This window comes from Sinocyclocheilus grahami, unplaced genomic scaffold (assembly GCF_001515645.1).
Source record: "Sinocyclocheilus grahami isolate Dianchi unplaced genomic scaffold, SAMN03320097.WGS_v1.1 scaffold176.1, whole genome shotgun sequence".
Lineage (NCBI taxonomy): Eukaryota > Metazoa > Chordata > Actinopteri > Cypriniformes > Cyprinidae > Sinocyclocheilus > Sinocyclocheilus grahami.
The window spans coordinates 2,196,837-2,221,668 of record NW_015505355.1 but is presented as its reverse complement, the minus strand read 5'-3'; the positions used below and the strand labels follow the sequence as shown (position 1 = coordinate 2,221,668).

The 24,832-nt window shown below is 36.8% G+C and overlaps 1 pseudogene; it reads right to left on the bottom strand.

Annotated features, from left to right (window-relative positions):
- Positions 1-1,896: 1,896 nt before the first annotated feature.
- Positions 1,897-22,615, bottom strand: LOC107593761 (5'-AMP-activated protein kinase subunit gamma-1-like; annotated as a pseudogene).
- Positions 22,616-24,832: the final 2,217 nt, after the last annotated feature.

Below are 24,832 nucleotides of genomic sequence, written 5' to 3'. Positions count from 1 at the left end.
ATGCCATTAAATATGAAGGCAATTATTCATCTCCTATTTAATAACAAGGCCATCTAATAACGCCTATTCTTGTAACTTGGGCAAGTTGGATATGAGCTCTGAACCACTGCTACAATACAAAGAATTCATAAATGTTTCGAAGCTTCATGAAGCAGTGATTCGGAAGCACAACTCAATATCACGGAGAGGAAACGTAGTATTTACTTCAGTATTTAGCCGTTCAGATTTGTATTTATGGTGTTGATCAAACATCATTAAATACAAGAATACAGAGCAAGAGGTTCTGGATTCTTGCTTCTTTTTACTGTCGCTTAGCAAAAATAGTCTTTTCGTGAGTCAATTCGCAATTTTATGTTACAGCAGCGTATCTGTCATAGAGTAAAAACGTGATTGGAAGTGTTATATTGCTGATAAACAACAGTTCAGTAGTAAATATTGAGCAACTTACATTTTATAGACATTAGGCCAGCAATGTCAAAGCAGAATGAATCTGTCCGAGCAATACACAGTAGTAATGTTTGTTTTTGTCCTTGAATGAGTCATTATTTTTGAACGAATCGGTTGAGTGAATGACTCATTGACAGACGCACACTTGTCGCCACCTACCGACGTGATGATGAGTCATGCAGAAAGAGTCGCTGAAAAATCTGAAAAATTCTGTTACACATACAATAAAAACTATAATTACATTTATATATCTTCTAGTTACTTTTATGTACTCTAATTTGAAGTGATGCTCTCCTGTGATCAAAAACAAGCCTTCAAATTAAACCATATGGTAGCATGAAACATTAGGGACAGAAAGGTGTACACAAAACAAATCTCAGACAAACATTAATGCATTATCAATATATTTTAGCTCAACCACATAAAAAAAATATATAGTGTCATTTCTGTGTACACAAATGTACATTTCTTTCTCTCTGGACTTAGCAGTCTTAACTTTCACGGACAGCACCTACAATAATGAAAATATGCAATCAAACAATACATGATTTATCAGTTTTGAACCCATTACATGGCATGGTATTTACAGTAGCTCAGCATATAACTGGGGTGCAAAGATGCGTGGCCATTTTTGCAACTGCAAGGTTTGACATTCATGCTCTTTTAGTGCATAAGACAGGTAGTGCACACGGCTTTCCACACCAGCCAAACACAACAGACAGTCATGATAGAAAAATAAGGCTCTGTATATAGTCACTTTTCATAACATATTCTTTGTTCCAGTAAAAATACAGTCCATGACAGTCAGTGCGTCTGCAGTGTGGTAGTACATTCATTTTTCCACTGAAAACGAATAGGATGAGAATACAATTTATATTCAGTAGACATTTTGGAATAATAGGCCAGTGTTGACAGGCAAAATCAATAATATTCGGATGAATCGCATTAAACTTGTCAAGAATGCGTCTGGGTCATATCATATATCACACCAAAATTGAAAGAAACAAAAAAGCCACAGATGTTTTTAGGAGCATCATTTTTTGAATGTTTTTTATTGTTACATTATTTTCATGGTAAGCAAGCACATTTCCCTGCAATTTTAATTATTGTAATACAAAACATCTCATTCCCTTTTTTTCTTTAACATGCATATATTATAGTATTAGTTCTATAAAAAAAAAAAAAAAAAAAAATTTTTTTTTTTTTTTTTTAAATGACCAACTAATGAGAGCCCCTTCTGAAAATAGTTACATTATTTTCATGACTATGTAATATTAAACTATTAATGTAGCAATTATTTTCAGAAGTGATTCTTATTAGTAACTCATTATTTAAAAAAGTAACCTTTCTTTTTCTTTAAATTCTGCATAAATTACAGGTGATTGAATAAATACTATAATATATACACATTTTATTATTTACATAATATATAAAAATATAGATGCAATATAAATAATAATAATAATACTAAATAATTTTTGTATTACAATAATAAAACCTACAGGGAAATATGCTTATCTGTCAAGAAAATAAGCATTTTTTTTTTTTGCTTTATGCTTAATTTTCTGTTTATATTTTTTACTTTTCATTTTGGGATGAAATGCAACCTGAAAGCATTTTCAAGAGAGTGGGAGAGAAAAAAATGGCCAGATGTCTACAGAGTCTAGCAGGTTATTTGAACCAACGGCAACTTATTGCTTAAGAATCCAGAACCTTCTTTTGCACTACATGCACATCTATGGGTCTCTGCTAACCTTTACAATCAGCTCTCTCCGAGGTCTTCATTTAAGGCAAATTTCCACTTCAGCCAAGAGTGGACTACAGTGCCTGATGATATAACGCAGACCCAGCTAGAAGACATGCCTGATTTAGCGCTGTCAGTGAGCACCTCTAAAACCAGCAGCATCACCAGGCAAACATGCCCAGCATCTAAAGCAGTGTAAAGTACAGCGGCAGATTCTCATGATCAGCCCACCATAAACATGTCCAACAATGTGTGCATTATGATCGCATGTCTGTTCCTTCAGCTGCAGATTCAAACAGTTTCATTCAGCCCGGTACAATTTCCTGCCATTAAATGAGGATCTAAAAAGTTTCCAGCTGTCCTCTTCTCTGTATCCCGTCAGGAATGCCGGCTGGACCTTTTTGGTTTGAATTTCTTGCATTTCTTTCACCTCCAAAATATTGTCTTGTCATTCAGTCACACTGTCCCTTCTGCGTCCTCCTGTGGGGCAAATGCTATGAAATTCAGTTCATGAAACAAATCTTTCAGTCAGTGCTCTTTTAATACCACACACACTTGGGCATCATCACAGGAAGACAGTTTTAAAAAGAGACTATTTTGAACCATAAATCTGTTATGTGCACACAAATCACTAAGCAGAACATAAAGAAGCTCAAAGCTTAGGTATGAATTGGTTACAGCACAAATGTCTGTGTTTTTGATCAACTGTTATGTTTGAATATTTTCACAATCACTGAAAAAATATGAATTGAAAATTTTGTAATTTGAATTCTAACTAATGAAATATTTTAGAGCTAAAGGAAACTAGAAATATATATATTCAATAATACATTTTCCTGACTGATCAATGATTTTCATCTATTTCCATGGTTTTTAGTGAAGATTTCCATAACTTTTCATGCAACATTAAATATTTTATTAATGTGCTTGACTTTTTTGTGACTTTTTCCAATTGAATTAATTTCCATAAGTCTTCTACAACTTTTTAATTTAGTATTGATTTCTATGACTTTCCTGTGACAATTTTAATAATTTCCATAAATTTTCGGTGACTTTTTATGATAGTATTTATTACCACGACTTTCATGACTTTTTACAATTTTAAACATTTGCATAATTTTTCTGTGACTTTTTACATTAGTATAGATTTTCATGACTTTCCTGTTTTTTACACTATTTTATTAGTTCCCATGAATTTTTGGTAACTTTTTTTATGATAGTATTAATTTAATTTCCATGACTTTTCAATGACTTTGTTATTTCAATGATTGTCTGTGGCTTTCAAATATTTTAAGATTTTTATTTCCATGACATTTGATTTCCATAACCTTCCATATCTTTTAAAAATTCCCTTTCTAGGTTTTTGCCCAAAATATTTCCAGGTTATCCTCAACTGTGGAATGCCTGTTACAAAAACATCAAGCGACATTTCTTATTTTTGCCTTCACAGGAGTGTTGCTCAATGCAGCTCAACACATTAAAGACAGCATGCTGAGCAGCACGTGAGAGATGCGGCGTGTTTCATGCGGTTTTTCCCAGCAGGCTTCATTAAGGGCTCTGAGAGCACATGCTGTATTTCAATCACTATTCAACCAGACAGCTATTTCTGCCTCATAATGATTTTTTTTTGCCATTGACAGTTTGTCAGGTCAACTTGCAGTAATGTACGAGCTGTCTGTGTTACAAAAAAATCAGTTCCAAACAAACGCCTGCAATGATGCCATTATGATGTGTATTGCTGGAATACACACCTACATCCAGCTTCATTCAGCACAACCATAACAAGCCGATCAGAATCCAGCTTGTGTGAGCGTACCTGTGCTCAGGGTCTCAGAGAGGGGCACTCAAGTGATAGATGTCCAGGGAGAGGAGATTGGATCCGGGGAAGAGTGGAGAGGAGAGAAGGAAAGTGAAATGGAGGGTTGATTTAGGAATTCTGTGCATCTATACCTGCGGGGGTGAGAACCAGCGCCTGCAGGATGTCCGAGAGAGAGATGATGCCCTCGATGCTGGAGTTATCATCCACCACTACCAGCCTGTGCACCTGCAGAACACACACACACACAAAATCAGGGGCCGTTTGATATTCATCGTGTTTACATGGAAAAACAAAGTATAGAGATATATATATATATATATAAAGCCAAAATAACTGAAATGAAAACCATTCCATGTTGATCTCTGACCTCCTCATTTAATACAATTTTTAATCATTTATTTGCATTATAGTGAATCTGTGGCATGCTGTTGATTACCACAGAGAATACATTTGAATCATAAAAAAGGGACAGAAAAAAGTATTTATATAATGGAAGCCAAAGAGGCAAGCATACTGAAGAGTTTAAAAGCAAAAATATTGGTAAAGTACTTAAAGCAATAGTTCACCAAAAAACGAAAATTCTGTAATGAATTACTCACCCTCACGTTGTTCCAAACCCTCAAGACCTTCGTTCATCTTCGGAACACAAATTAAGGTACTTCTGATGAAATCCGAGAGCTTTCTGACCCTCCATAGACAGCAAGAGTCCTACCACAATCAAGGCTCAGAAATGTAACAAGGAAATATCTTAATTTGTGTTCTGATCATGAATGAAGGTCTTACGGGTTTGGAACAACATGAGGGTGAGTAATTAATGACAGAATTTAAATTTTTGGGTGAACTATCCCATTAAATAATTTTTCGGACCAATTCTCACTATTAACTAATTGCTTATTAACATGCATATTATTAGCATATTGGCTGTTTATTAGTACTTATACAGCACATATTAAAGGGTCATGAACTGTTTCAGCACTGGTCAGTTCTCACTACAGTTTTAAAAAATGTTAAAAAAATTGGCGTGGTGTGCAGCGGAGCGGGGCAGGGGTGGGTTGGTACGAGACAGACAACACACACAGCTTCGGGTTCAGACAGTTTCATTTCACTCCCATCGAGTTAAAAACAGAAATAAATTTGCATTTTGCCATTTGCACTCTGCATCGAAAACATATATGAACGCACTGTTGCACCTCTGACAACTTTTAAGGCTTATTCTGTGGCGTTTATATAAGCCTTTTGACGGCTTGTGTCACTGAGCTGTAAAAACGGTTACACTCACTAAGTGAATGAATCGCGTTTGTGTCGAGCTCTTACTACAAAGCAAAAACAAACGCTCTCCTTCCTTCGATCCATGACCGTTTCTCTCAGTTAATGTACACAGTCTCAGTCTGAAGCATCTGTCATAGCAAATCAACACATGCTGATGTGAATAATTAAGCGAAGCGTCTTCTTATAGGATAAGAACACGCAGTCTCATGAATAATTTAATAGACACTGACGCGTCATCGATGTACTATAGTCCATTGCCACGTCACAAATTGTGACGTCAACACGATGTAGATTTTAAACCCGGAAGATGAAAATGGCACAAAAAAGCTTAAAATTAACCAGCTTTTTTACAAGAAAATCTAAATGTTCACCTTCTCTAGTTTAAGAAGTGGTCTTTTACTTTTCTTTCACTTGAAAGCCAAATCCTCCGTCTGCCATCGTTTCCTCAGTATTCATGTCATTTTCGCCACGTGCACCTTTGCGCTCATGCAGCTGCCGCGATGAGTATAAACCAGGCAATACACTCGAAGCACTCACACTGAAAGCACCTCTCTTTACGTGATCAGTGAAATCTGACTCCTGCTATAATATAACTCCTGCTCTGCAGCGCACTGGATGGAGCAGAGCAGACGCTTTGGAGCAGCGCAGACCATACACTCGCACAAATGCGACCACATCAAATTTGAACTCGCACATTGTCAAAAAACTGTCGCAGTCTAGTGCCCTTAATGGCTTATTTTGCATGACCATATTTTAGACTCCTTAATCCGACCCAATACCTACATTTAACAACTACCTTATGAAGTATTAATAAGTAGCAAATTAGGAGCTTGAGGCAAAAGTTGTAGTCATTAGTTAGATCATTGGTCTCAAACTAAGTTTAGCTCCAACCAGCTCCAAATCACACCTGCTTGGAAGTTTCTAGTGATCTTGATTAGCTGGATCAGGTGTGTTTGATTAGGGTTGGAGCTAAACTGTGCAGAGCTGCGGCCCTCCAGGAATTGAGTTTGAGACCAATGAGTTAGATCAGTGGTTCCCAACCCTGGTCCTGGAGGCACCCCAACACTGCACGTTTTGCATGTCTCCTTAATCAAACACACCTGATTCAGGTCATCAGCTCATTAGTAGAGACTCCAAGACCTGAAATTGGTGTCAGAGAAAGGAGACATGCAAAATGTGCAGTGTTGGTGTGCCTCAAGGACCAGGGTTGGGAACCACAGAGTTAGATAATAGTGAGAATTGGACCTAAAAACAAAATGTGACCAATTCTTTATTATGAAAAATTAAGTCTATATTGTCTGTTTCAAGTGGGACTTCTTTTCTAGTGGCTGTGGCTGGCATCTGGTCCATGTAAACAGTGTTTTTCTAACTGCTGTGAGTAAATCTCACCTCAGCTTTGACGATCCTGTCCACTATAGTCTCCACGGTCTCGTGTCGATAACACTTCATAACGCCCTCGAAGTACTGTGAGCGATGCAGCAGCGCCTGAGTCACGGTGATGTCCAGATTATTGTAGGTCTTCTCAGCAGCCAGGTTCTACACACACCCACAACACTAATGAACATAGAGCCACACTACAGCAAACTTCACAGACAGCCAAATACACACTACACAACGAAGCATCTCGATAACTCAGTTTATATCTCAATATTACTGGTCATTTACAATGAATCAACAATATAATCAATAATAAATGAATAAACATGAATAAAATATTTTTATTATCCCCCCCAAAAAAAGGGGCATTAAAGACATGCTATGTTACAAAATATTTGCATTTCAAATAAAGGAACTTTCCATTCATCAAAGAATCTTGATGAGAATGTATCATGGTTTCCACAAAAATATCGAGCACCACAACTGTTTTCAACATTAATAATAATAATAGTGTTTCTTGAGCAGCAAATCAGCATATTAGAATGATTTCTGAAGGATCGTGTGACACTGAAGACTGGAGTAATGATGCTGAAAATTCAGCTTGGCATCACAAGAATAAATTACATTTTAAAATAGAAAACAGTTATTTTAGATTGTAATAATATTTCACCATATTACTGTTATTACTGTAGTTTTGATGAAATAAATGCAACCTTGGTGAGCAGAAGTTTTTTTTTTTTTAAACAATCTTACTGACCCTAAACTTTTGAAGAGTAGTGTATGTGTGTACAAATTTCTCCTAGAAAACTCTCAGTCATAAGACACAAGCACTCAAAGTGCAAAATCTGATGAAATATTTTAGAATATTAGAAACTAGAAAAAATATGCACTGTAGAGATATCCATGACTTCAATTTCCTTGTATATTTAAAACTCGTAACAAATGTGTGATAAAAAGCTTTAGCAGTTATTTGTCAACTTTAAGTAGTATAACTTACAATGACATCAAATTTGGAGTAAATGTCCACAACCTTTCCTTTGGGAGAAAAAATATGAAAAGCAAATATGAGAAATTTGTCACGTACCACAAATTTTTGTTTCTAACCTTGGTGAGCAGAAGTTTTTTTTTTTTAAACAATCTTACTGACCCTAAACTTTTGAAGAGTAGTGTATGTGTGTACAAATTTCTCCTAGAAAACTCTCAGTCATAAGACACAAGCACTCAAAGTGCAAAATCTGATGAAATATTTTAGAATATTAGAAACTAGAAAAAATATGCACTGTAGAGATATCCATGACTTCAATTTCCTTGTATATTTAAAACTCGTAACAAATGTGTGATAAAAAGCTTTAGCAGTTATTTGTCAACTTTAAGTAGTATAACTTACAATGACATCAAATTTGGAGTAAATGTCCACAACCTTTCCTTTGGGAGGAAAAATATGAAAAGCAAATATGAGAAATTTGTCACGTACCACAAATTTTTGTTTCTGAAAAGGGCTTGACAGAAGAATAATTCAAATATATGAACTGACAGGAAAGTTAGCAATACGTGTTGCTACCTGTAACATCCACCACCGGCAGGGCAGACACTCTCCTCTCCACAAACATGCCCAGGGCTTTAATAATGGGTGTATCTGGGTGAATGAAAGCGATGTTGCTGTACGTGCCAATGCCCAGCTCCTCCAGAGTCTGCCTCATGAAGGCTGGTTTAGGCATCTCGCACACCTACAAGACCATAAACCATCAGCATAACTCAGGATGATTATTACACTTCTGTAACCTTTTACTAGTTTGATTTGTTCAAAACAACTGAATAAGTATGACAACTGTATGCATAGAATGATCAGTAAGCTAAAATGAAGTAATATACTCACAAAGAGCTGCAGAAACTTGAGGATCCTCTTGTGTGTGAGGATATACAGAGCGTTTCCTGTGACTGGATCGATCACTGGCAGACGATGGATCTTATTTTTGATGAGTGAGTATACAGCATCAAATATACTGGGGAAAAAGCAGCAAAGAGTTACAAGAAACCAAACATTTTTAAAAAAACCACTCTGCTTAGCAGATAATGTCACAAAAGCGATCTTGGTCGAGTCATCTGAAATAATTGCTGAATTTGTTTCAAGATAAATTTGGATCCAAAAAGTGGATAAAGCACCATATAATGAAGAGGATAAACACAATCTACAAAAATACGACCACGTGTCTCACCTTGCATCTGGAGATATGTTGACTAAGGGTTTAAAAGTTTCTTGCAAGTACAGTTCTGTTGGTATAAGCAGAAATCAAAACTAAACTAAAAGTTCTGTAATTATTTACTCACCCTCATGTCTTTCCAAACTTTTACTTTGTTATTTTCTCCATAAAGAACATGGGTGTGCGTGAATATACACATTTTGGGTGTACAAAAATTAGTTCAGTGAATAATTGAAAAAAAAAAAAATATATATAAAGGCAACTGAGTGTTAGCAGTGGTAAAGTGAAAATGCTGAAAATATTTACCTCTCCAAGTCTCAATTTTATGCTCCTCCAGCTCGTATATTTGCACCTAACACAAAATATGACTTAAAATTTTAAAATAAACAAATGTGACCCTGGACCGCAAAACCAGTCATAAGGGTCCATTTTTCGAAATTGAGATTTATAAATCTTCTGAAAGCTGAATAAATAAGCTTTCCATTGATGTATGGTTAAAAAAACACAACTCCAGTGAAAAGAATGACAGAAATGCGGGTGTGTGTGTGCACGTGTCAATGCTCACCCACAAAGCTTTGTTTTTTGGTTTCCCACAATGGCGCAGCTCGAACTCCATTAGCAACCAAGGCAAAGAAAGCTTTCTTAACCTAACAGAGAACAAAGGATTCACATAATATTTTTCGTTTGGGTGCCTTTAAAAACACTTCTGGAGGAACTAGTGGTGTGAGCCAAAAATCACAGGAGACACAATGAGCTGGGTGCAAATAAAAATGTCCACACCTGCCAATGACAAATGAACTGGGAAATTTGGCCTTAAACAAATCTTACCGGCCATAAAGTTGTATTTTGTATTGATTAAAATAAGTTTAGTCCTTATAGCAATGCAATTAATAAGCGGTTTCTCTGCACAGCAACAAACAGCACAATTATCAGTTGTGACGTCTGCAGCAACATACTGTACAAAATGAGCCGGAGCTGTCAAACTAATGAAAACCGAAAAAGTGATTTTTTTTTTCTCCTCTGCATTTAAAACTTTCTTTTAAAGGTTTAATGCAAAGGGTATGCCATTCATTAAGCATCCTAGATAAACTTGAGGTAGATGACAAAGATGTTAGAAGATGTCTGTGTTGCTAAAACTTTCTTCAGTAGGTTTTGGTTTATTTGAAATGCCCATGTGACTTACATCAGCAAGGGGTTCAGTCTTCATTTGACTTAAATGATGTGATTTCTATCAGCCAACTGGAACATAACAGTTTTATTTACTCACTAATGCTATCATTTACTCATATTCGGTACATTTTGGACTAGTGCTGTCAAACGATTAATCGTGATTAATCGCATTCAAAAAAAAAGTTTTTGTTTACATAATGTGTGTGTGTACATTGTATATTTATTATGTATATATAAATACACACTCATGCAGGTATATAAAAAATATGTTATGTTTATATATTAAATAATATCAATTATATGAATATACATATATGCATGTAAATATTTTCAAAATATATACATGCATGTGTACTTATATATACATAATAAATATACACAGCACACACACATATATTATGTAAACAAATACTTAATACTAAATACTTTGGATGCGATTAATCGTGATTAATCGTTTGACAGCACTAATTTGGACAAATTCTCTCAATTTTTGACCATCCCACCAGTTATCCATTAAAAATGAACTTGCATTTCAATGTAAAGGCAGTTCATATAAAGGCTTTTTTCAATTTATGGCTCATAAACTTTGCATTTTTTTTATCACAATGTAGACAGGCATAACACATCCTCATTTCAGAAACTTTCATTCACAAACAAGTACAATACGTACATCAGCCTAAGCATGAAATTCCACAGATCTTCTGTTCTGAGCCTTTATTATTTCAAACTGGCCCTCAGCCAGAGGAAAGTCAACAGGATACTTAATACTAAATACTTTGGATGCGATTAATCGTGATTAATCGTTTGACAGCACTAATTTGGACAAATTCTCTCAATTTTTGACCATCCCACCAGTTATCCATTAAAAATGAACTTGCATTTCAATGTAAAGGCAGTTCATATAAAGGCTTTTTTCAATTTATGGCTCATAAACTTTGCATTTTTTTTTATCACAATGTAGACAGGCATAACACATCCTCATTTCAGAAACTTTCATTCACAAACAAGTACAATACGTACATCAGCCTAAGCATGAAATTCCACAGATCTTCTGTTCTGAGCCTTTATTATTTCAAACTGGCCCTCAGCCAGAGGAAAGTCAACAGGCTAATTAATAGGGTATAAGGGTGTGTTACCCCCAAATCTAATAACGGCACATACCTGCACATGATTACTGTTTAACCCTGACAAACCTAGCTTTATGACGGCTTCCCATACACTTCAAAGAGATCCCATCCATTTCAATCACCAACTAAGATTTATTTACTGATGAAACATTAACCACATTCACTTACACATCATGTGTTTAAACTACAACTGGGAAGCAAAACTGAAAGACAGCATCTGTGGCTCATACTAAAACTTGTATGCTTTACATTTTTGCATGGTATACTGTTCAAAATATGCAACTTTATGCATATATGGAATGACCTATACAATATACAATAAAGTAACCTGCATGCAATTTTGTATCCCACAGTGCAATGTGTTCAACCTGACCATTTCCAGTGTGATGAATGAACTAGATGCAATTAAAAGCTGTGCTATTAACCATCTCTATTATTTGATCAGACTGTCGAAAGTTACAAAATTTAGATAATCCAAGATGATGATGACTGAAAGACATATACAGAATGGTATGCAGACAACAATACAACAAACTACTGTTTGAAATGTGCATCATGAAATCATTCCTAAATTTCATATACTATTTTTATAGTATAAGCTTAAACAGAGTAAACAGATTAGCATGCAGTATGTAGCAAGATAGCACAAAACATACTCAAATCTTTTCACTTTCTGTTCTTGTGCTAGAACACAGAAAACATTTAAGATGTACCTGTAATGAAGTGTCAAATACCACTAGTTTGGAGCTGGTGGGGATGAGGTCATAGCACTTGTGGGATTTCATAAAGCGCATGTAAATGTCACTGTCTGGCTCTTCAGCAGCTGAAAACGGAGAAGAAATCACTCGAATCATTAGAATTAGAATCATTAGTTGCCTAACTCTAACACTTAAAAATGTGACAAATATGTTTTGCATAAATCTTTAAAATCAATTAAATTTTTAATACAATATACAATGCAATTATGTTATGAATTAAACCCGTTATACTCATAAAACCATACAAAAATACTACATACAGCAAACCTTTATTTAAGAACAGGCTGAAAATTAAATTTAGTCATAGCCCATAAACTTGCAAAGCGCATATGAAATAAAATAAGCAAGCAATGCAAAACATAAATATAACCATTTACCTTCATTATCAAGTTCAAGTTTTTCCAGCATGCCTTCAGTAAGTACGCAGCTCTAAAACACAAAGACACGGGCTGATGATTTCACCAACAAGCACTTACTTCAAGTTAGACCCTATTAGATCCAATGGAGTGGTAGCGCCCATTTTTAAACATCTGATTATCTTCAAACAAGCAGGCTGGTCACCACATAGAAAGCAGAGTGATCTTAAACTTGTAATGTTCTCTCCAGGCAGAGCTTTCACTAAAGGATTCATTACGCGCAGTGGTGAAATATTAATAGACGGACACCCCTGCAAAGGTGACAGTGGAACATCCCAATCGGTCTGTTTCACGTCTGTTTTCTGAGCGCAGGAAAACGACGCGCAGGTACAGGTAGAGTAACCTACCTCATTTGGAGCGTATAATGTCAACACTGAGTCTGAAGCATAGGTATGAAGGGATAACTTGGCTCTAGTTATAGCTCTGCCGCTCTCTGCTGGACGACGACGAAACGAAAGCGAAATGCGAATTGACTGATCAGGCATAAATTACCTGCCGCGGCTTTGTCTCGAAACCTAGCGAGCCACCTACATAGTCAGCATTTTAAACACCATGAGCGCCTGAGCCAATATCCATGGATCACAGTTTAAGCCACAGAAAATAAGGTACTTTCTATTTTAAGGTATTTAATCAAACCAGCGAATCTTCCAAAATTCCTACGTAAGCCTGGCTGTTCCCGGCACAAAAACTAATAAATAAATAGCGTACTCAAACAAACGTTAGGGTGGTTTCATCAAAAACGGACACTTATAGTCCTGTGGAAAATCTCTTATGACAAGTATATTCCATTTGTCTACTGGTAATATCCAACAGTGTGTTTAATAGGTGGAAATTATATTTCAAACATTATCTTTTAAATAAAATAGCTGACTTATGTGCCTTGCTAAGGTAATTTCATACATCGCTAGCATTTTATATAACCTAAATACTGTTAAATCTATCAATGTAGTAGTGTAGTGCCTTTGGTAAACAAGTACACTAACTTTTGATCAATCTCTTTTAGGTGGAAATTGCAAATAACACCACAACTGGCCTGGGGGTGTCATAATTGGTTTAAAAATAAAATCATTGCGTATAAATAATTTACAATAAATAAAATAGTTGCTGTGTATTCACAGCTTGTTTAGGTTATAGATTTTAGAATGTAAATGTAATATTTGATAGATCAGCACATTTTAAGATTACAATTGGGTCTGCAGCAGGTGCAAACAGTATAATGCACACATAAAATGCAACTGAAAAGTAGGAAAAATAAAATCAAGAAACTGATATATATATATATATATATATATATATATATATATATATATATATATATATATACTGTATATATTAATGTTTGTGTCATGATCTCATACTGTAGTTACTAGGACTATATATCCCTCAGCTGCAACATTAGGCTATGCATAGCTGTAAAATGTAAACTGTCCATAATAAATACTTTGCAGTGGACTTACTGTACAAAAAAAAGCATTTGCTCAACAATTTTTTGTCACTGAAAGACTTCAAACCATAGACTGTATAAAAACATGGACGTAGTATCCGTGATGTCACCCGTAGATTTCCGAAGAGCGTTTTTGAAGCTCAAAAGTGGGCGGAGGCGTCCGTCGCCATCTTGGCAGCGCGTCACCGCGCGTCACTCCCAGATAATCAAAGTGGGAGCAGGTTGCTGAAGTCACGCCCACCTAGCTCGACGGTGGTGACAGCAGCGGCAATCCACCGGTCACTCAAGTGGCCACACCCTTAATTATGCAGAACTTTAAGGCTTAATATAATTTAAACGGATGAGTTATAAAAAAATTCACCCCCCTCACAGTTGTCATGAAGGGCAAAATTAGCTATATAGACCAAAATCATTTTTTGAACCAGGCTGTAAACATTTTAACATGGGGAGTCTATGGGATTGACTCCCTTTTGCAGCCAGCCTCTAGCGGCCAGTTGATGAATTACAGTTTAAGTCACTTCCTTGTTGGCTTCACAAGAGAGAGCGGGAGGTTGCCGCTTGCTTCAAACTGTATGTTAGGTGTAGAAAATGAGCATCCACATTTGTCTTTTAATAAATATGCCATCGGTCGATTGAAGGTGCCACTAGAGCTGTAAATATGATTTTGCTTCACAATGGGACAAGAGTATACTATAGTAAATCCCAGAAAGCACATGTGAAGTCATTCACTCACCTGGCGTGAGGTAGAGTAAAAGGTGTACGAGGCGATAGGGGGTTTGGTGGTGGAGGGGCTCAGGCTGAAGCGCTGGCCTGTGTCAGGGGGAGACGAGAGAGAGCGGGAGCGTCGTTCCTCCACCCGCTCCACAGGACTGGGGGTCTCCATAGGGAAGACCGGTGGAACGGGACTCTGTGTCGGGGTGGTGGGGGGAGTGGAAATCCCAGAGCCTGTGAGACACATCAGTACAGAAGACAATGAAGTACTGAATTTGCAAAGTGGATTTAGTTCAATAGAATCATAATTCTGAAATTTGTTGCATCATAGGAACGATTGACAGAAAGAAAGACAAAATAGAGATATCTATTCTATCTTATTTATCTTCTGTTAGCTTTCCTACCTCAGTGAGAGATGCTAAATTCTACCAGGAATGGTCAAATAATCGTGGCACAGCAGAAAACAGCTGCATTGACAAACAACTGACTGTCAATCAAGACATTAGTGTACTTCTGAATAAATTAGCAGGGAAGCATGTTCCTGTGCTCTGTCACAAAAAAAAAAAAAAAAACTAATAAATCACAAAACCCTGTTTTTAAAAATGAAAAATAGAGATGTTAATTCTTCACACTTACCTGTTTTTTTTCTTCAAATACCAAATGTAATTTTTATAATGTTTATAAAAGAAGTCTCTTATGCTCACCAATGCTGCATTTGTTTGATCAAAAAGTAAAAACAGTAATATTAAAGTAAAATTATACAGTAAACAGATATATGGTGAAATATGCAATTTAAAATGTATTCTTAAATTATTCTTTATATTTTATAAAGAATATATGTGACCCTGGACCACAAAACCAGTCTTAAAGGGGTCATATGATGCTTTTTTAAAGATCATTATTTTGTGTATTTGGTGTAACAGAATATGTTGACATGCTTTAATGTTCAAAAAAACACATTATTTTTCAAATACTGTACATTATTGTAGGTCCTCTATGCCCCGCCTCTCTCAAACGCTTCGTTCTCTACAAAGTCCCTCCTTCCGACAAGCGCAGTCTGCTCTGATTGGCCAGCTGACCCAGTGCATTGTGATTGGCCGAACACTGCAAGCACTTATCGGAAATGTAATGCCCCTTACCATAATCACGAGCTTCATCTTTCAAAATAAATGTAAAGACAGAGCCTGAAAGGGGCTCAGTGATGAAGCTGGTATTTGTTTGCAGTACACAAGCCACGGCTTTGTCATTTCTCCGATCACAAATGCAGACATGGTTTTATGTTTATGCGGCACGATGCAACGAAATGCGTAAAAAGACAGTATAAGTCATTATAATCCGTAATTATGTCCCCACTGGATGCAACAAATGCCTCGTTTGTAATGGGTTTTAATGTTTTTGTCTCTTCGCTCTGGCCGGGACAAGGCATCGACAGTATGGTGAGGGGCGTAACATTTCCATCACACGCTTGAAATCCTAGAGCAGGGGTGGCGAACGTCGGTCCTGGAGAGCCGCAGCCCTGCAGAGTTTTGCTTCAACCCTAATCAAACACACCTGAACAAGCTAATCAAGGTCTGAACAGTTACTAGGAAGCTACAGGCAGGTGAGTTTTAATTAGGGTTGGAGCTGAACTCTGCAGGGCTGTGGCTATCCAGGACCGGAGTTCGCCACCCCTGTCCTAGAGATTCCTAAATGCATCTACTTTCGGAAGGCCAAATAAAGTGCTTTTGCTTTCGCCTAGAAACACACAGCGTCTCCCTGACATGCTGCTTCAACACTAACTGCGGTTACTGAAACCACGCCTTCTTTCTTTGCGTGAACATTTGGGCGGCATTATGCAAATATTTCCACATAGTGAGGTAGATATGTGAGGGCGTGTTAGAACGAGCCGTTTTAGGGGGGCGTGGCAGTCTCTTAACTTTGATAAAGATTATCTCTTTGGTTTTGAGACTTTAGTCTTTGCAACTTCAGGGATCTTATCTATGCACAATCAGCTTGTAACACTCCAAAGAGAAAGGAAAAATTGAAATAGCATCATATGACCCCTTTAAGTCGCTGGGGTATATTTGTAGCAATAGCCAAAAATACATTTTATGGGTCAAAATTATTGATTTTTCTTTTATGCCAAAAATCATTAGGACATTAAGTAAAGATCATGTTCCATGAAGATATTTTGTCAATTTCTTACCGTAAATATATCAAAACTTTTTTGATTAGTAATATGCATTGCTAAGAACGTCATTTGGACAACTTTAAAGGCGATTTTCTCAATATTTAGATTTTTTTTTGCACCCTCAGATTCCAGATTTTCAAATAGTTGTATCTCAGCCAAATATCATAAACTATCCTATCATAACAAACCATACATCAACGGAAAGCTTATTTATTCAGCTTTGAGACGGTTTATAAATCTCAATTTAAAAAAATTGACCCTTATCACATATGTATACTTTATATATGTTCCATTTTGTAATTTATGTGATGCAAAGCTGAATTTTCAGCAGCCATTACTGCAGTCTTTAGTGCCATTCTTAAGAAATCATTCTAATACGCTGATTTAATATTAATATATAGTAAAAGTAAAAGAATATAATGATAGAAAAAGAATAGTAAAATAATAGTATTTATTTGAAATAGAAATCTTGTGTAACACTAGACAAGTCTTTACTGTCACATTTGATCAATTTAATATGTCCTTGCTGAATAAAAGTATTAAAATCTTACTGACTCAGCACTTTTGAATGTTAGTTTATAATGGAAAAAAGACAAAATTGTGGTTGCAGCACTTCAAAGCACAAGAGTGAAGCTTATCCTTCTATAAAAGCAAATTCAAAACGAAGTAAAATTATTCAGTACAAACATATTCATTATTTGGGCTTTAAAGTTGTTCTTTTTGAAGTAGGAATACTGTTCCATCTACCAATGTCATTCTCGTGAGTGGAATTCGCTGCATGCCAACAGTCCTGTTCCGGTAACCTTGCAGTATCATGCAGAAGTTACAGGGTTTATTGATCTTTATTTTAGTTCCATGGGGAAAGTGTCTTAATGCAAGTGCAAGCCTAAATTATTTTCTGTCCAAAAATGATGCATGTGGTTAACAGAGCTTAACTAGTATTTAATGCAGAGCATTCCTTTGATTCAGTTTTACTGTAGAGTTAATCACTCCAGTTTAGAGCTGGATTCATCAGAGATACCACAGCAAACAGGTGTCTCATATGACAACCCTCACATAACCCCTCATGTACTGCATGACACAACATAAGGACTGATATATTACTGTACCAGCCTCCACTAATACTGCCACAGCATGATCAAAAGCATATACAGTGGGTACGGAAAGTATTCAGACCCCCTTAAATTTTTCACTCTTTGTTATATTGCAGCCATTTGCTAAAATCATTTAAGTTAATTTTTTTTCCTCATTAATGTACACACAGCACCCCATATTGACAGAAAAACACAGAATTGTTGACATTTTTGCAGATTTATTAAAAAAGAAAAACTGAAATATCACATGGTCCTAAGTATTCAGACCCTTTGCTGTGACACTCATATATTTAACTGGTTTTATGGTTCTACACCTTCATTTGAGTCCAGCTGTGTTTGATTATACTGATTTGACTCCGTTCCATGGCAATGTTAGTGAAATGTTTAAGTGAGGGATTTTGGTTTTACACTATTTGATGGCACCATTTATTGTAAGACCTAAAGCATGAACGCATGTGTTAATTCAGTTCAATTTTAATGATCCAATGATATAGTATGAAAGAAGGATGACCCATTTGAAGAAATAAATGCCATCTAATTTAATTGTGTGCTTGCTGGTTTACATTATATTTGTATCCTTGTCAGTTATATGAGTAACTGTCATGCTATAAATGAGATTGTTCATATCAACACCATCCTGCATGATATTCCACAGCGCATCCTAATAGCTTTACCATATTAACCAGATTGAGCAAGAAGACTATTGAGTAACATGCTTCCAACAGCTGGAAATTGAGAAACGAAGGCTTCAGTGGCTCTTATTCAGTCAGTCAGGAAACATACTGGCCATGAAAAATCATCTGTCAGTCACAGAACTAATCCTAACCTTTATCTTAAGCCTGAACATAAATGCGAACCAAATTTTGGATTCAGCTGACAGAGTACTGAGGCAACCTGAGCTTGTTTGATTTGCGTCAGGAACACTATTTCATGTGACACACAGCGAAGCCCCTTGGGACACCACTGTGACTCTTAATACAACACTCCAGTCAGGCTGACATAATGTGACCCATCATATGATTCAGCGCATGTGTACAGTCATGTAAAAAAGATTGGACACCCTATTTAATTCCATGGTTTTATGTATCAGGTTATTTAAAAAAAAAAAAAAAAAAATCAATCTAATCATAGGCAGGTCTTAAAATTTGGAAAATAAAACCTCAGATGAACAACAAATGCACCATGTCATTATTTATTTAATAAAAATAAAGCAAAAATGGAAAAGCCATGTGGGACAAAGTTAGGACACCCTTACTGTTAACATAAGAACTTTACCTTATACCTTACCTACTTTCTATCGTTGTATTCCTTTGTTTAGATCTTCTGCATGTCCAGAATGTCTGGATGCACATACAGCCATGTGAAAAAGTTAGGACACCCTATTGAATTCCATGGTTTTGTCTATCGGGGCATAATAAAAAAATATCTCCTTGGCAGGTCTTAAAATTTGGAAAATAAAACCTCAGATGAACAACAATGCACCATGTCATTATTTATTTAATAAAAATAAAGCAAAAATGGAAAAGCCATGTGGGACAAAGTTAGGACACCCTTACTGTTAACATAAGAATTAAGTGGGTAAGTAGCAGTCAGGCACTGCTAATCAAAGCAGTTTGATGGTCTGGAGCCTTCAGGTGTGTGTTAACACAATGCCAAGGTGGTAAGACATCAGCAATGATCTTAGAGAAGCCATTGTTGCTGCCATCAATCTAGGAAGAGTAATACGGCCATTTCCAAACAATTTGAAGTCCATCATTCTACAGTGAGGAAGTTTATTCATGAGTGGAAGACATTCAAAACAGATACCAATCCTCCCTAGAGTGGACATCCCAGGAAATTCACCCCAAGATCAGACGGTGTAACGCTTAGAGAAATGGCAGAAAAACCAAGAACTTCACCGCAGACTCTACAGGCCTCAGTTAACATGTTAAATGATAAAGTTCATGACAGCACAGTTAAAAAAATATGGGAAGTATGGCATGTTTGGAAGGCTTGCCAGAAGAAAGCTTTTTCTCACTAAAAAAACATGGCAGCACGGTTTAGGTTTGCAAATTTGCATCTGAACAAACCATAAGCCTTCTAGAACAATATCCTTTGAACAGACGAGACCAAAGTGGAGATGTTTGGCCATAATGCACAGCGCCACGTTTGGTGAAAACCTAATAAGCATATCATCACAAACACCTCATACCAAAGACAAGCATGCTGGTGGAGGGCTGATGATTTGGGGCTTGCTTTATAGCCACAGGACCTGGGCACCTCACAGTCATTGAATCCACCATGAGCTCTTCTGTATACCAAAGTAATCTAGAGTCAAATGTGAGGTCACCCATCTGACAGCTAAAGCTTGGCCAAGATTGGGTGATGCAGCAAGACAATGATCCCAAGCACACCAGCAAATCTACAACAGAACGGCTGAAAAGAAAATAATCAAGGTTCTGCAAAAGCCCAGTCAAAGTCCAGAGCTCATCCTGACTGAAATCATGTGGTGAGAGTTGTGCATAAACAAATACCCACAAACTTCAATAAACTGGAGCAACGTTGTAAAGAAGAGTGGGCCAAACTTCTTCCAGAACAATGTGAGAGTAAAACTAATAAAATCATACAGAAAATGATTACAAGTTATTGCTGCTAAAAGTGGATCTACAGGCAACTGAATCACAGGGTGTCCTAACTTTGGCACACATGGTTTTTCCATCTTTGCTTTATTTTGTTAAATAAATAATGACACAGTGTGATGTGTCATGTGTCGTTGTTCATCTGAGGTTTTATTTTCCAAATTTTAAGACTTGCCAAGGAGATATTTTTTTATTATGCCCCGATAGACAAAACCATGGAATTCAATAGGGTGTCCTAACTTTTTCACATGGCTGTATGTGCATCCAGACATTCTGGACATGCAGAAGATCTAAACAAAGGAATACAACGATAGAAAGTAGGTAAGGTATAAGGTAAATTGTTATAAGGTGAGTTGCTCTGTAGTCGTTCTTTAAAGTTGGAGTGTGTTATTTCTGTGCTACTAGCTGCACCATACAGTTTTTCAGAATTATTGGCTTTCAAACAGATTTCCCAAACAATCCCTATGTCTGTCATTGGTCAGCCAACAGATAGTCCCGCCCCAAACTTATGCCATTGGTTGAGCCAATATTGCTTTGCTGGGCTGGTCGGGACACTTAAACAATAATATTTTGCCCATCGCGTTTATAATTTTAGGGGAAATATACAGATTTTCAAGGTGGCGTTTATCATTTCTGCACTACTAGCAGCACCATAGTTTTGCAAAATTATTGGATTTCAAACAATTTTCCCAAATAATCTCTCTGCCTGCCATTGGTCAACCAACAGACCGTTCCACCCTAAAAGTATACCATTGGTTGAGCCAATGTTGCTATGTTGGGCTGGTCGAGACACCCAAACATGCAGGATAATGTTTTGATAGCACCGTAGTGTTTATACTTTTATGAGAAATCAACTTCAGCACAGATTACATGGTTGTTCTGCATATTACGACGGGGCAGGAGAATGTATTTTAACATAAAAAAATTATATCACCTTCAAGTCAGTCCAAAGTCAAGCTGAGTCCAATGTCACAGAGATTATGCTTTTCACAACCGCAACAGCAAAACATATGGGTTTAGAATTTCCAGTTCGTGCCTTCAGTTCAGTTTGAGTTTAGTTATCAATTAAAAATGAATTAAGGAATTTCAGACTGTGATCATGAGACTACATGTTTCAGGTGAGTCTGGTGTCTCTTACAAACCTTACTCCTAATGGAACCCACGGTCACATTTTTGTTTGCGTCACTGTGATGAAGGCATCAGCTGATGGCTTCGGGGTCAACCCTGAACCAAATTAGGTCTGAAATGAGTTTCCCTGCCAAGTGATTAATACAGACTTACATAATACACAGCTCAACGTAGACCATTCCAGCCTACGGTAACTTCCTTTACCTCTACACTGGAATGTCTAGGCTGTTTATTTAAATGATCTTGACATACATACACAGAAGCCAAGTCAACAGACTATGAATGATTTATCCAGTTCAAAAAATGTGTGTCATGCAACACATACATGTACTGTACATATCTAATAGACTATATGATTAACAAGTAGTCAATGCCTGGCACATAACAGCACAAGGCAGACTTGAACATTCCACCACCAGACAGATATCAATACTGTTATGTCTAGCTGAAGGCTCTATACAGAGACATATCCTGATTAGTACTGTACCAGACAAACATGCCGACTCTGACTGCCGTCTCCCTGAAAGCAGCTCCTCGTCATGGTGCTTCTTGGTCCGACGCAAACTACCAAACCTCTTCATGGGAAACAGCAGGCCTCACGTCCGGCCTGAAGATCAACCATACCCTCTCGACTAAAGCGAGGATACACGACACAGAGATCCTGTTTGGATAACAGAGAACTCAAGTGAAGCCAAAGCAAATGTCCAGGATTCCAGAAGAGGCTCTCGTTCTCAGTGAAGCCAGATGATGGATAGCTGTACCTTCAGAAGTGTCTCTTACAGATATTTATGATAGTCTCTGTTCTTAACAGATGCCAGCTGTCCCAGCAGTCCACTTGGATTCTTTTAGTACCCTTTGTAGAAATGAAATCCTGGCATTGGCTGTATTCCAGTGCTATTGATCCCCTGATTTCCTGTCTCCACGAAACACACAATGCAGTTCGCCACTATGCTTACACTGTGTCAGTTGAGCAGACCCTGCTGATGAAAGGCAGACTTGCTTATGGCCCCCAGTGCCGCAGATTGTCTCAGAAGTGATGCCTCTCTTCACTTATCTATCTGCACTCTCTCTATTTTCTCTTCTCCTCCCTCTCTCTGTTTGTGGAGACCAGCGTGCAGCCCTGCCCTCTCTGCAGGAAACTGTCAGGTGCAGCTGTGTGTCTCTTTAAAATAGCATACATGGCAGGAAGCTGTAAAAGGAGACCAGGCAACAAGCCAGCAACACTATTGGTTCAGTCCTTCACACGGCTTGCTCTTTTTGCTTGACCTCTGAATTTACATACAATAAATTTATTTTACCCTGCTACTCATATTTTTCCCATTTGGTCAACCTTTTTTGCTGATATTCCTGGTCTTTTTGAAACTTTTATTTATGCAATGCCATTTTGCTTTCTCTTGATGGTAATTCTTAAATTTAATTACTACAATAAACATTAAATTATTAATGGTGTTTGCTAAGCCTATTGTTATTATTATAATAATTATTATACATCCATCCATTGTCCAAACTGCATGTCCTGTAAGGTTGCAGAGATGCTGGAGCCTATTTTGTATAAGCTCTTCGTGAGTTCTCACCTGGTAAAAATACCACTATACAGTATGTGCACAAGGGGTGTGCAGTCCATATAAGCTGTGAATGCTCCACATACCCAAGCCATTTGAGATAATTAGTTTGGGGAATGGCTAAATGTTAAATATTTTCGTTACCATAAATTCCCTTACATAATAAAATGTTGGGAATACATACCGCAAATTATTTATTTGCCAAACGATGGTAATTTCCTGCAAATCTGTGTCAGTAACAGAGAGACTGATGTGAGAGCTTCCACAACAGCTTTGCTGCTTTATTGTTATAAATCGTCTGTTGTTGCACGTCTGAAAATCGCTCGCCTAAGTGGAAAAATATGCTGTTGCTGCCAGATTTTGATTACCGGAAATCTCATTGTAAATCTCATTTGCCCAACTAACTCAACCAAATGGAAAAAAGTAGTAACTTCTTATTTTTAAGTTTTCTCAAGCAAAACATATCTTCTTACATTTTTTTAGCATTGAAAAAGTATGCTGAATGTGCATGTTCTTAAAGCCTCAATATGCCACCACAATTATCAACATGAGTCTGTGAAAAGACTCTTTGAAATGATCTCTTTGCAATTTAAAATTGCTCTAAAGCTTTTTGTCAATGAAGGAGGCCACTTCCTGTGACCTTTTGGCAAATTGAGGCAAAGGAAACAGACTTCGGAAGAGACCTCTTATTGGAGAACAATCTGGAAACTTGGCCAGAAATGTTTAGGTACATTAGTTTTGGCTCAGTATGGCACACAGTAACAGGCACTCTGTCTTCCCACTGCCGTCTCTGACGCTGGATGGATTTCTGGAATATTCTTCTCACTGACACAAACAAACCTCCTCATACTATTAGGGCAGAATGACTCACTGCTCTTTTTTGAGGGTGTGCACACTATTAACCAACATATTTCTTAAGAAAATAAAATTATGCCACTTTTCAGTTAGAAATTAAAGTTGTAATTTATAGACAAGTGTTTCTAACCAGATCAAATGCTCGCAGTGACTTTGTGAACTATTGCCATGAAAATGTCACATTTATATACTACTATATACAAATATGAAAAGGGTTTTCAAGCATTTTTCCCTGTACATCAGAATGTGTCCTGTTTAAATTGTTTTTTTCTGAGAAAAAATAAATGACGATCATACATATTTACCATGATTTACAGAATTTTTTTTTTTAATTTAGTGTAACAATGGTTTATATACCAAAAAAATCGTATTTTCATTTTTAAATCAAAGAATATTTAGAACCAGAATCATTATATGACATTAAAAGACTATTAATGTCATATAATGATTTTTAAAGATCACAGTGCAGCCCTCAATCAGTAATTATGTCCAACAAATGCCTCGTTTGTAATGGGTTTTATTGGTTTTGTCTCGTCGCGCCGGGGACACATGGAAACCATAGACTGTATGATGGAAACACAGTATGTTAAGGGGCGTAACATTTCTGTCACACGCTTGAGGTATTCAGCCAATCACAACACACTGGATAGCTGGCCAATCAGAGCACACCTCGCTTTTCAGACCGATGAGCTTTGTAAAAATCGACGCGTTTCAGAAAGGCGGGGCATAGAGGAGAAACAATAATGTACATTATGTGGAAAATAATGTGTTTTTTGAACCTTAAACCGCATAAACACATTTCATTACACCAAATAATGTTCTTTTTAGCAGCATCATATGACCCCTTTAAAGTAACAGTGCACCAAAACATGAAAATCCTGTCATTATTTACTTACCCTCACGTACTCACAACCTGTATGAC